This window comes from Pinus tabuliformis, chromosome 7, assembly GCF_031772625.1.
Source record: "Pinus tabuliformis cultivar Carrire ecotype Pingquan chromosome 7, CPIR1, whole genome shotgun sequence".
NCBI lineage: Eukaryota > Viridiplantae > Streptophyta > Pinopsida > Pinales > Pinaceae > Pinus > Pinus tabuliformis.
In genome coordinates, this window is record NC_142293.1 from 1,818,691,298 (window position 1) to 1,818,706,592 (window position 15,295).

Consider the following 15,295-nt stretch of genomic DNA (forward strand, 5'->3'; position numbering starts at 1 on the left):
ACCGAACCTAGAGACTACATGATTGAAAATGAAAAGAGCAGTCGTTTCACCGTTGTTGTTTAATGTAGGCATCGCCTCAACCCATTTCGTAAAATAGTCAATTGAAACTATGATATACCCATGCCCCCCAGGCGAGGTGGGGTTACATGTCATGAAATCTATGCCCCATTTGGCAAATGGCCCAATAGCAACTACTAGTTTCAAAGGTGTAGGTGGTTTTCTGGTTTTGCAGTCGAAGATTTGCCAAGCATGGCAACTTCTAACTGCGGTTATGCAATCTTTGAACATTGTTGGCCAGAAGTAACCTGCTTGTAAAATATTTTGTGTCGTAGTGTAACCAGATTGATGCCCCCCACACATGCCTGAATGACAATCATTCAGGACTTTTTTGACCTCCTCATGGGTGAGGCACCTTCGCAGAACTGTATCGATACCGCAACGGTAAAGCATATCATCGACGATCATGTAGTCTTTTGCTTGGTATCGAGTACGCCGTTGTTCAGAGTAAGAGGTATCAGGCCTGTATGTTTGGGTTTGGAGATAGATGATTATATCTCCGTGCCACGGATCGCTTGACGATATCAGAAACAAAGATTCATCCACGATTGTCGTTTTGGATGTTGAATCATTGGATGACGACGGGAAATCGCATAATAACTCCACGAAAACTAGAGATTTCTTTGATTTTGATTACACGAATTCCATATCAAACTCTTGAAAAATAGCTATCCATTTTGAATATTTGCCCCTGAGTAACTGACATGACAGAATGTAATTCATTGGGTTGCAATCTGATAAAATTATAGTTTTGCGAAAGAGGATATAATGTCGAAATTTCTGTACTACTTGAACACCTGCGAGAGCCAGCTTTTCAACATAGGAGTATTTTCTTTCTGTATCATTTAAGTTTCGACTTAAATAATAGATAGGATGTTCGATTCCATTTTCTTCTTGAACTAAAACCATTGCGATGGTTGTATCTGCTGCAACTAGATACAGGTTAAAGTCTTTTTGATAATCAGGAGCGTACATTAATGATGCTTTTATTAGGGATTCCTTTAGAGCATCAAAGGAAGCTTGTGCGACCTGATCCCAGTTGAAGGGTACTTCTTTTTTCAAAAGATGTGTATAACCTTTAGCAAGTTCAGCATAATTTGGAATGAACCTCCTCAGAAAGTTCGTTTTCCCTTGGAGTTTCTGAATCTGAAGCAAATTTGAAGGTGGAGGCATATCGATGATTGCCTGAACCTTACATGGGTTGAGTCAAATTCCATCTTTAGAAACCACGAAGCTAAGTAAATGACCAGAACCAACACAAAACACACACTTGTGTGGATTGAGTCGTATCTTGTAGTGTCGGTAACGTAGAATATAGCTCTCAAATGCCACGAATGATCTGTCCGCTTTTGCGAATAAGTGTAAAGATCGTCGAGATATGGTTGAACGATGTTCTTGATGTCATGGAAGGCATAATTCATAGCCCTTTGAAAGGTTTCCCTTGCGTTCTTTTAATCGAAAGGTAATTTGCAGTACGCGGATGTGCCCCATGGACATATAAATGCAGTCTTCGACTGGTCCTGTGGGCGGATATTTATTTGATTATACCCAGAAAATCCATCCATAAATGAAAAGATTTCGCATCCGGCACATTCATCAATTATCTGGTTCATGAAGGGTGTAGGGTAGTTGTCCTTTGGACAAGCTTGATTTAAATCCCTGTAATCAACGCACACTCTAATCGTTCCTTGCGTTTTCATCACAGGAATAATATTTGATACCCAATCAGTTAGAGGAACTAGGTAAATGAAACCAGCATGTAAAAAAATTTTAACTTCTGCCTTAATGGCAGTGGCTTTCTTCGGGTGCACCTACCGAAGCCGTTGTCGTACCGGTTTGACATCATGATACATTTTGATTTCGTGTTCAACTATGCTCAAGTCGATGCCTAGCATTTCTTCATATGACCATGCAAAGACATCTCTGAATTCGCGAAAGAGACCGCAATATATTTCCAGTTCTGAAGAAGAACAAGATTTGTTGACATGAATATTCTCTACAACATTAGGTTTGATCGAGATATTTATGGCGATAGTTTCTTCACTATTGGACAGGTTTCACTCGGAGTCCACTGTATTTACAGTATTTGATAGAAAATCAAAAACTAAAGGATGATCAAGGTTGTTGGAATAATTTTCGTTGTAATCCGGAAGATCGGAACGATGGTGGTAATCTTCCCATGGTGCCTCTCCTATCATCATCGACTGAATAATTCCTTCGTCTGTAGAATGTGCATGTGACCAAGGATCTAAAGAGGTGCCATATTCCTTTGACCTATCCACCCAAACACTCGATGAGCGTTGATTTGGGTTTGCCGCCCAAGCTGAGAAAATTGATTGCTACAAAATCTCTATTGGGCTTGGAGGCAAAACCTGTTGATGATCCATGCTAACAAAATGTTTGAAAATCTTCTGAATGGAAGATATCATATTGCAGGTTCCTACTATTGCCACTTCCACCAGATTACTCGGAGGCGGTAGGGAAAAAGTACCCATCAAGGTAGGGTCTTTCAGTAGGCCTACTCCGACATTTTGAAGCGAATGAGAGCTTCCATGGATCATTGGAATGCTTCCTATAACTTGTGAACTGTTGGGGAGAAAGGTTTGTTGATCAATGATTGTAATTCCTCCTTGGAAAGGAAATGCAATCTTCCTAAAGTAAGTTGATACAACAGCAACCATGGCATAAATCCAGGGCCTTCCCAGTAAGATATTGTAATCGAGGTTTCCATCGATAACTTCGACGTCAATTTCTACTACTTTTCCCCCAGTTCAACTTGTAAGTTACTAAAAATCTCATACGGGGAGTATGTTCGTCCATCGAATGCTTTTAATGTCATTGATGATCTTGACAAGGGTGGTGATCCTCAAGTTTTCCAGCAACTCATTAACATAATGAAGGTAGATCCCCCCTCATCAATAATTGTTCGATGAACAGTTTTGTTGAGGGCCTTCACTTGGATGAGGAAAGCGAGTTGAGCTGGTAACTGAGGTTCAAATCCTTTATGGTTAAAGGCCACCAGATTGGAATCTGCTGGGTCAATCCCACCTATTGCTTATAATAGATCCTGCTTTTGGGAGGGGAAATTTTGTAGTACTTCAAGTGTCGACATAGCGAATGGCGATTGGGCCAGATCCTCTACTATATTATAATTCTGTGCTACTAGGGCACGAGGATTAAATGTCGATTTGTGTACTACTCCCTTTGGCGGCTTTATTGTTAGCTCAGGAATGATGGGTGGCACAACTTCGATTGAAGTTGTTGTCGAACTACTAGGTTGATCTGCAGCCTTATTGTTCGACAGCTGTGGATTCCCGTAATATTCGTTCCTTGTCGATATCAAAGCATCATTTTGCTGTTTCGAAATGGACAACATAAGCACTTGGGATGGGGAAGCATTGTCGCTAGCAACCAGATTGGTTTCTAGGTTTGGAAATGGGTCAGTCAATACTGCTGAAGTTCTTGAATTCTTAAAGATTTTCTTAACTTCAGCTTTATATGGACAATCTCTTGTCCAATGGTCCTCATCACATATGAGGCATGGCTGAATAGGTTTCCTTTGCCTAGAAGGGTTTGCAGAAGATTTTTCAGGAGACGAATCATCCTGTTTCTTCTTTTTGCTTTTCCCTTTCTTCTTGCCCCCTGGCTGCGTTGGTTCTTTGCCTTTGTCAGTCGACATAGCATTAACCTCTGAGGCAAGAAACATTTAGACCAGAAACCCTACAGGCTTTCTTAGATGCAGCCTTCGCGGTTTTCACGCTGGTTGTGCCTATCACACCATCGCTGGCATGAGAGTCTTTGTTTGATTTAGGAGGAGGAGGAACAAAAACTCTGGTCTAGGAGCATCAGGGATTTTGTCGTACAGCGTGCCAGACTGAGTATAAATCAAGTCTAGATATTGCGCATGAGTAATGAATTTCTCTTCAGTGACAACCCCCCCTTTAGCCACATCTTCTGTAATAGAATGTAACAATGACTTAATAAACCATTCAGCTAGCAGCTGATCAGGAACATATGTTTTTACCATTCAGCGACGATGTCGCCACTCATGAATATGTTCTGATAAATGAGTGGCTGTCATTTTGCTTAAAATTGGTAAGAATCTTTGTTTCTATTTTGTACCTTATGGGTAATTGAAAATGGGTTAAAAAAGTCGTGGCAATGGCGCTGAAGTTATCGAATGAAGCTCTAGGCAATTTGATGTACCATTTTGCTGCCGGACCAGTTAACGTTCGCTGAAAGAGGCGAAGCCTAATCGAATCATCATTGCGAGTGTTGGACGAACACCACAGATGGAAGGTCATCACTTGATTCGATGGATATTCACCCGAATTTCCATTGAATTTAGGAATATTTGATGGAAGTTTATGAGGAATCGCCGAACACCAAGGGGTGTAAGCAATTGGATCATTTGTTAGCCGATTCAAATCTGGTAATTCCAATGTTGCGACGAAAGGCAACTATTGATTCAGGTTTGGTGAAGCGTACCCAGGATAAGATGGGATCGCTTAAGCAGTGGGTCTTTTCATACCAGCATAATGTATTTGCTGCTGATAACTTTGATAAGGTTGATGGGCATAACCATTATGATATTATTGATGGTGACCGTTTTGAATATACGGTTGCCCATTACCCACAAAGATTTGTTGCTCAGGTCCTCGGTAAGCTTGTTGGAATTACGGTTGTTGATATTGCACCAGCCATGGTTGTGAAGCCATTTGCTGTTGTCCAATACTGGATGTTTGACCAAGATGAGGGGTGATAGTACCCGTTTGAGCCTGAGTCGTTTCAATTAAGGAACCACTAATCGTCGATTGTGGTTGAGTCGTTGAGATAAGAGGCCATTGTATTATGACCTGAGAGACTTAAGGTTGACATACAACAGGCAGTTCTTGTGCTTGCGACACCATTACAATAGCTGGTGTAGTCGAAATATTCGACACAGGTAGATTTGGTTGCATTGAATATACAATTCTTGGTTGTTGAGGTAGTATTGGCACCCAACCATTGGATGCAATTCCGAATTGACCCAAATTTTGTTGTGAACTCTCATATAGTTGTTCTCCTGGAGGGAACAATGAAAAGGCATACTGCCCCCCATATGGCGGCAATCCAATGTTCAAAGGAAAAATTGGTCCTTGTAGACTGGACTGCCCAAATTGATAATGTTGAGGAGGATCAATTTGCTGAGACTCAACATAAGAAATTCCAGATATTGTTCCAGATGAACAAACGGGAACAGACCATACTATCGAAACAGTTCCTAGGTGTACTCCATCTAGCGGTTGAGAGCTAGTTGGGATAGATAGTACACCAGCGAACATTGTCGGAGTAGTGGCAGGAAGTTCTGCTATTGTTGTATCAGATGACATAGTGCTAGATGTCGATGGTTGTTCATACATATTAAGTCTATCCAAAAAACTTCCTAGTGATTCTACAGGAACTTGTGATGAAGGTTGACTATCTCTAGAATTAGAAGGATATAGGTGGATCCCAGTTCCAAAATGTAATGGGGTACTGGATGGAAGATCCTCCACAATCTCTTCTATTGCAATCAGTCCAGGTGGAAGAGGTAGACCGTCAGGTCCGTAAAATATTTCTGGTGCTGAAGAAGGTGCACACTCTGCAACGATAGATGTTGGAGGGTTAACACTTTCCGAATCAGTCCTAGATGGAACTGGTTCAGGAATAGGTGTGTTTACCATTACAGTAGGATCAGTTCTAGTGTCCTCTTGTAACTGTGGAATTTCTTCTGTAGATGCAGGGTTGTCAGAAATAGTTGGAGTAACTGGAGTCTCCGAGGATGTTGAAACACAAGTTTCGAACAAACTAGGGGACTTTGACCCAGTTAAACGAGATCGCCTGGCCTGGAATGGGTTCATTTCTGGAGTCAAAGACAGTTGACTCATTAGTCACCATGAATGACGGGGTTTTGATTGACTTTCTTCCACGATTGCGGATTACTTGATCAACTCAAAATAAAAATGGGAAAATGTTATTCCAAATTAAATGAATTTTATGACACTTCAACACAACTTGCTTTTTCAATTTTTAAGAGTCGAGAAAAAGCTAAAGATGACTCTAGTCACCTTCGATTTTTAATGAGCCTGAAGTGACAAGTGCTCAGATGGACCCTTTCTTTTAAGGAGTCTGAAAAGGAACGAAAATGACTACTCTAGAAATCTAGACAGAGGGGATTACCAAACCAATCACAAAAATGTAGAATGCTTTTTACGGTACGGCAGTCAATCTTCCTAAATGCTATGTTCAGTGCATTGCGATCGATAAGGTGGCAGACACGGCTTCCTAAGGATAAAGGATGTAGCCTATTGTGGTCTCCCAATATATACTTGATGGTACGTGGGAGCACAAGTCCGTACTGGCGCTTGTCGTCTCAAAGAGAAGGAATCACCCAACCTAGGATGAAAGCGACAGTTACTAGGCTTTACAATGCCGGAATATGTCTCTAGCCTAGACTTCTAAATGTTGTGCGTTAGGTTCCAAAGCGTTTTTATGTTCATTGAAGTTTATTTTACAGTTTATCTTTCTTAAGAAGTTTTCCTTTAAGGTTCACAGCGTGATGTAGATATACAATTCCTAAATATGCAATCTAAGATGATAAACAGTCATTTACTTTCTTTTTGCAATGAAAATCCTAGCTACTAAGGAAAGAGAAATGAAATTCTTTCAACATAGAGTAGAGAGCACACACTAGATGCACTTTTCCTAAACTAACTTCAGCATGCATTCTTAATGCAAATGCACATGCATGTATTGTTTTTTAGTTTCCTTAATGTGAGAATGGCAAAAAGAAAACTAAGTATAGATCTGAACTATCTTCTTTCAAAGCGACAATACTAACAATTTCCTTTTCAAAAAATGAAAGGAAGGCTAAGACGACACTTTGCGATTTTGAATTTAAACTGCTTTCGACACTTCAACTACTAAATAATTCAAATCAAATACAATGGCAAAAGTGTAATCGACTATCTAAAAGAGGAATGCTTTGTGATACTCTTTTTCTTGACTGAAAACAACACTTGCAACACTTTCAAATCAAAAGACGACAGTTCGATTAAGCTACTATTTGCAAAGGAGAACTGTAAATGATGAAAAATACAATAAAAAAATATTCACAATTCCTTCTGATGGAGGCTGAATAATGGAAAGGAAGATGGTTTCAATAGAGATATACTGATCACAGACAGCAAAACTACTGAATAAAGCTGAAGACAATGAAGAAAAAACCAAAATCTAGAGGGAGAAACAGTCGCATCTGATCATCGCACCTGTAACACAGGGAAACAAGGATGCATCTCACCTACAACACACGGGAGGTGCGGTGCATCCAGACTTTCAAGAAGAGACAGTGCGATGGTCTAGGGACGAGACTGAGCTTAGTTTTTTCTCACAGTTTGTAGCTAAGTTCAAGGATTTAGGATGAGCTAATGATTGTCAGTAAACACAAAGTATAGGGGCTGATCTAATGAGGTTATTTGAGCTACCACCAGGGCACTTGGGATGTTTGCAAGCTAGATGTTCAGTTCATAAACCAACCTAGAGATTGACTGAAGTAGCATTGATCTACTTTGCAGTTGCATAGCAAAAGCAGTTCGAAGGCTAGCTGGCTTAACTTCAGGATCCGTCTGTGGTTTATAAAGCAAACAACAGTAACAAAACAAACAAACTATTCGTTCCTTAGTGGAGTCGCCATTTTTTTATCGCGAAAACTAGTGTCCATTCAGAGCTACTAGTCCCACTAAGACGGGTAGCTATCTTAGAAACAAACAGATTAAAGTTACTTGTGTTTTCCTTTATGAGAGATGGATGAGAGAGAAGCAAAGAGCACCAACCTCAGTCTTTTGCTAGTCTATTTTCTTGTTTCTTCTCCCCTTTGATAGAGCTTTCGCCACTCCTTTCTCACTTGTCCCACTTCAAATAACACCTGTAGAGCCAAGGCAGCAAAATACCATCAAAGCATAGAGATCTATAACCATAAATAATGTAGGATCAGATATACATTAACCATATAAATGAATACACAAACAAGATTTAGATATATACAAGAATATGGAGAAAACTCAAATAGCTTTATTGATAGAAGTAGTAGAAGAGAGGATTACAACTAGGCTGTCTGATCCAACATCATCCTCCCAGCATGAAAGCCCTCTTCACCTCATACAAAGCAAGATCACCCAACAATGTCTTCAAAGAGAAACCAACAACACTTCCTTGCAAATTACAAAATTCCAGGCTCTGGATCTCTTGGATGAGGGATCCATATATAGATGCTTTCAGGAGAGTGAGTCAGCTTCTGGGATTTTGATTAGTGTCATTTCAATGATAGTCCTTGGTTCCACTTGGAGATTTTAGATCTCTTACTCATCCCCGGGAAAATTTAGAGAGGCAAGTGTCATATGAGCAGTTTCTAGAAGATTCTCTGGGTTTCCACCTAGCAAACTGCTTCTGCCATTTGTCTGCTCTTGCTCATCGCACCCTACAGAAGGGATTTCCAGTATGCATCACACCCCCCGTGTGTAATAGGTGAGATGCATCACACCCTATGCATGGAGCAGTCTGTATGGTTCTATTTTGACCAGTTCTGAGTAGTTTTTCATGGAGAACTTCTGGGAGATGATGTAATCAGTTGACCTTATTGGACATATGTGATTGGGGTTGTAGTGCCCAAATATGTCTATAACAACAAGCTAGCTAGCAGAGGCCAAATAGATAGAAGCACTAAAGAGAGAGAGCAGGAGGTAGGAAGAGGAGAAATAATAGAGACCGATAGAGAATGCCCATATGGCCAAGTAATTTGTGTATTAGAATGTGCTTTATTTAGAGCATATTTATGTCTTTGTGTTTGTGGGAAATCGGTCTATATATTTAGTGTGATTATTGTCACTATTTGAGTGTGAATGACCATCCGGTTGAATATATGAATGTTCATTCTGTAAGTTATATGCAAGAATATGAATGCAGGGGTTTTGAGGGTTGGTTGGGTTCCAGAGTAATGGCTACAGGCATACAAGATTCCTGTAGAAAATGTCGAATGTTTTCTTTTGAGGATTGAATCGATGCGGTTTTTATTTTTTTTGTGTGATATTTCTAGCTAAAGAGTGCAATGTTATAGAGGGATAACACCAATGCTTACACCAGCAACTGACCATGACCATGGTGTGGTCAAATCATTGAAGGGAAATCGCTATTTATGAAGGACCGTTAGGAGATCTAGAGAACCGACACTGAAAGGTGAAAGCATTGTGAAGAAGAGATTGACCTAAAGGATCTGACAATGATATAAAGGAATCATAAAGTAATCGCTACAACTTGTGTTAGATTGTGGGAATATGTAAGTTCATAGATCAATTCTGAATCGGAGTTTTTGTAGTGAATGTGTGTGGGGAAAAAAGTAGCTGTAAAATGATAGAGTGTTGCTCCCACGATCTAATGAAACAAATGCTTTAGTTTTCTGATACATCTGAAACTAAACAATATGGTAATTTTCTGTTATATCTGAGTATGCGCCAATCCGAGAGGTAGATGGAGCTTGGTCATTTAGTTTGTTAAACATTAGAGTATATTTTTGTGATATTTGATATCAGGTTGTACATTCAATATTGAATTGAGTTTGAAGTTGAAATTGTGTCCATAATCACAAAATGCCAAATGCATCTTCCAAGGAAATGTCAACTAGTTGGTGTTCATCGCTATAGTTTATATCCATTTGAGGAATGGTAAACACATATTTCTATTCAAGGTAATAATGGATTTGCATCTGCATTTCAAGAGGTTATATAAGATGGTCAGTGTTGAAGATTAGCTGTTGAGTAGCATTGAACAGAAATAGAGTAAAACACTGAGTGGTTGAAACATAGCATTGGTCAAGCATGATCAAATAGTTGGTAGGTCGAGATTGTGGATTCAAATGTGTAAGTTCAGCATACAAATCGATGGTAAATGTCTAGTGAATATACTCAATTCAAATTTGAAAGTTACCTACTATAAATACGGATCTAAGTAGATCTAGAGATTGAGAGAGGTGGGCACTTGATATTCATTGCAATCGAGTTCAGAATTGAAAGCAACAGTCAAATTTTGTCTAGGATGGCTCTTGGATGTTTCGGTAATCACCATGTGATTCCTATAGCCTTTATGTAAAATTGAAACAAAGGGTCATTGAAGTGAGATATTTGGCTTTTAGTTAAAAGTTGTTAAATCCTGTAAGCACACCTTTCTTTTGATGAAATTCAGATTCTGGAAGCTCTGAGATTCAATTAGTCTGAGTATGAACATAGATAGAAATAGAGACTATCTAGAGAGTTGAGTCTGGGGGTATGTTGATGAGGAATATTGGGCACACAGTAATATGTTAATTTGTGAAATTGAATTGAAGTGAAGTATATGAGAGTCCAATAGATATTTTATGTTAATAGTTATAGGAACCATGAAATTTCCTATAACCACAGGTTGCAGATTAAATCAAAGAGAGACAAGAAAACGAGATACGGGAAAAATACGTGAGTTTGAGATCTTAACTGAATATACCATACAAGAATTTTGATTCAAGTGAATAATACCATAGACGAATTATGATTCGGATGACGAGTGTAGAAAATTACTAATTCATGGTGTCTGAAGTATTTCAAAAGGTTAAGAAAAAAACATTTACACTACTTGAATTTTCAGGCATTTCAGGCCCATCGAATTCCGATTGACATGAATAGCATCATAATTGCTATTCCAACGATAACCATGGGGAACTAAAATGGTCTCATTTCCAGCAAGGGGGATTTTGCAGTTGGGGTCATTTTCCCGGCCAGTCAAATTTAGACTTATTTGATATAACTGGGAAGACTCTCCAAGAGAGCTTGATCATTGCATTAAAAAACATAGAAATTTATACAAGCAGAAAGCTGTAGAAATTTAGACTTATTTGATAGAACTAGGAAGACTGTCCAAGAGAGCTTGATCATTGCACTAACAAACATAGAAATTTATACAAGCAGAAAGCTGTAGATTCTATAGCAATCTACTATTATTTCTTCAACTACTCCTACTGACTCCGCTACTTGTTGCTGACTATCTGTCATGGCAAGAGGCATTGGTGACGTGATTATTCTAACAAACTTTGGGTGATTATTATAACAAACTTCCCCTTAATCACGACAACCTAAATTTTAAAGTGCTTACTGGTCCCCATCTTAGCTAGGCCTTACAACAATGCATAAAAAAAACTTGACAAGGGGGCTTTCATTTTTGCTATTCATTTCACACAGCACAACTCTCTTTAGTGGACACGGTGTTGCACGGTGTTGTAGACATTCCGATCTATCAACACTCCATTGGATATTCTCTGTGATCTATGCCACACAGACGTCACAGTCTTCATCAGTGGACACTCGGTTGCAGACACTCCTATCTACGAACACTCCACTGGATACTCTATGTGCCACATAGGCGTCACCATTGACACACCCTTCTTCAGCGGACACTGAGTTGCAGATACTCCTATCTGCCAACACTCCACTAGATATATGCCACACAGGCATCACGGTCGACACAATCTTCATCAGCGGATACGCGGTTGCAGAGACTTTCATCTGCCAACTCTTCACTGGATCTATGCCACACAGGCATCACGGTTGACACAATCTTCATCAGCGGATACTCGGTTGGAGACACTTTCATCTGCCAACACTCCACTGGATCTATGCCACATAGGCATCACAATCTTCTTCAATCGACACTCAGTTGCAGACACTCTTATCTGCCAACACTCCACTGGATCACTCTCTGCGCCACACAACCACCAAGCCCTCCTTTAGCTCTTCACACCACAGAGACCACAACTTGTACACCATCGAGCTTACAGCTTTGGCTCTAAGCTCACACACTCCTAGGCTCACCCTTATGCCCTCTTTCAGACAACACTGGACTGCACATAGCTCCACAGTGTCTTTCAATGAGTCTCAGCACACAAGGTGAGGTGGCCTTTTAACAACGCTATTCTTATCTGTGCTCTATCCCATGGTCTATGGTTCTTCCATTTTCAAGAATTTCAGGCCTAGTGATGGTGCAAAAGCTTACACTCACACAACGTGCAAATTAACATCAGAGAAAGACAAGAAAACAGATGATGCATGGGGCATTATATCCCCAAAATTAACTTTGTAATAAGGGATCATGGAATTTTCCAAATCGAAGTGGATTCTATAACATTACAAATAGTGAATTTCTCATGTAAATACAAGTGTCCTAGTTCTAGAAGGAACAAGTGTCTTAGTTTAGAAAGAATTAGGTTGTTATGGGAATTTCGATGAGCTAGCACTCATGGCTATCTGGAAAATTGCAAATTGTAACCAGGGACAAATTGTCATGTTGTTTCTAGAGAAGAGGACATAGCCAATTGTAACAAGGGACAAATTGTCATGTTGTTTCTAGAGATGAGGACAGGTGTAGTTGAATTAATGAGCATTTGGAAACATGGTCCATCTTCTCTGTTGTGATTGTTGATATAAAGAGGGGCGGAGACAAGCTAGCCAGTAGAGGCCAAATAGATAGAAGCAAGAGAGAGAGAGCAGGAGGTAGGAAGAGGAGAAAGAAGATAAACCAGCAGAGAATGCCCATATGGCCAAGTAATTAGTGTATTAGAAAGTGATTTATTTAGAGCATATTTACGTCTTTTTGTTTGTGGGAAATCAGTCTATATATTTACTGTGATTACTACCTTTGTTTGAGTATGATTGGCCATCTGGTAGAATATATGAATGTTCATTCTAGAAGTTATATGCAAGAATATGAACGCATGGGTTTTGAATCGATGTGGTTTTTATTTTTTTGCATGATATTTCTAGCTAAAGGGTGTGATGTTACAGAGGGATAACACCAATGCTTACACCAGCAACTGACTGTGACCATGGTGTGCGTTATCGGGAAAACTAGTGTCTATTCAGAACGGCTAGTCCCACTAAGACGGGTAGCTATCTTAGAAACAAACAAACTAAAGCCACTTGTGTTTTCCTTTACGAGAGATAGATGAGAAAGAAGCAAAGAGTACCAACCTCAATCTTTCGCTTGGCTCCTTGCTTGTTTCCTTTCCCCTTTGACAGAATCTCGCCACTTATTTCTTACTTGTCCCGCTTCAAAGAGCACCTGTAGAGTCACAGCAGCATAATACCATCAAAGCAAAGAGATCTATCACTACAAACAATATAGGATTAGATATATATTAACCATACAAATGCATATATCAACACAATATTCAGAGATACAAAAGAATATGGAGGAAAAATCAAATAGCTTTATTGATAGAAGTAGTAGAAGAGCGGATTACAACCACTTGGTCTGACCTAGTGCCATCCTCCCAGCTTGAAATCCCTCTTCACCTCATACAAAGCAAGATCACCAACAATGTCTTCAAAGAGAAACCAACAACACTTCCTTGCAAATTACAAAATACCAGCCTTTGGATCTCTGGGATGAGGGATCCATATATAGATGTTTGCAGGGGGGTGAGTCAGCTTCTGGGATTTTGATTAGTGTCATCTCTCTGATAGTTCTTGGTTCCACTTGGAGATTTCATGATCTCTTACTCATCCTTGGGTGAATTTAGAGAGGCAAGTGTCAAATGAGCAGCTTCTAGAAGATTCTCAGGGTCTCCACCTAGCAAACTACTTGTGCCATTTGTCTTCTCTCGCTCATCGCACCCTACAGAAGGGCTTTCTAGTATGCATCGCACTTTTTGCATGTGGCAGGTGAGATGCATCGCACCCTTAGCATTGGGCAGTCTGTATGGTCCTGCTTTGACCAGTTCTGAGTAGTTTTTCATGGAGAACTTCTGGGAGATGATGTAATCAGCTGACCTTGCTCCTTTAGGGTATGAAACAACACTTTTAGGGACTTAGAAGCCCTTGGTTTATGGACATATGTGATTGGGGTTGCAGTGCCCAAATATGTCTATAACAGTTGCCCCCTAAAGCATGAGGTTGTAAATCCTTTTGATGTCGGGTGAAATGCTTTATAATGAGGATCCGAGGTTTTCCGAACTGGAAGGTGACCTATAATAAGATACAATACAATACATTATCTCCATAATATTTTCATGATCTAGCTGAGGCGGGCATTCCCATGCTCAGCTTGATAAATTCATTTTCATGTACATAGGACAAACAACCGTCTGTGTGCAGACTCATGATTTTGGTAGAGCCATCATCCCTTAGTTTGGATGATTATATGTGCAGCAATGATGTACATTTGATGTCATTACTTTCCTGAATATATCGCAGCCCGCATGGATGAAACTAGATCCGAGGTCTTCAAAACGCGTTCAATCTTCGCCCGAAAGTACAAGTCGGTCCATGTGAAAAGATGTTCTGATGTCGAACATGGAAAGACATCGCCTGATTATGAGCCAATGATGTAAGTTGTTAACAGTCGCGAGAGGAATCACTGATGATGATGATGACCCTCAAGGTACTACAATACAATTCGCGTAGTGTGAATACATGAGTCGATGTCAAACACCACGCAAAATCTTTTGGTCGAAGGCCACTAATGTAAACCTATCACCGGAAGTGAGAAACTTGTCATTGAGGCATGCAAACTTCAAAGTACTGAAAGGGTTGTTCCTAGGTCAAGTTCTTGGATAATGAGTTGATGTCGACAAGAAGTGACCTGTCGTAGGAGGGCATTAACGAATCCCACATCTATGACACAGAATGGAGCAAATGATTTTGTGGAGGTGAAAATGATTTGATGATACAAGGTTCAGGGTGGTGGTCATGAAAGAATGAAGCATGAAGGTATTGCAGCGGATGAGACACAAGCTGGGTAGGTGAATTCTTTGAGCGACTTCTCTTGAACATATCGGTGACATTGAAATGGATTGGTAGTGTTAACCCCAGAAGTGGATGGTACGGTGGAACAATGGTGATATGACTGGTGAATGGAATAACCCAACCCGACTCAATCACGGTGATGGAGTGAAAGTGTCATGTTCAAGAGCGACCTACTACCAATAAAGTTTCTTCAAGCTTTCTTCCCAATTTTCCCCAGTCATTTCTGACCAGTACCTTGTCAAGCTTGAGGAGGATACCATATGCTTGTTCTATAATTTTCCCTTCAGGCAAACTCGTCACTATGTTTTAACGAGCCTAGTGATAGTGAAACTCGCTCTTGTTTGAATGGAAAAGTTTGTCGCTATTGTTTTAATGAGTTTAACGACAAGGATAACTCG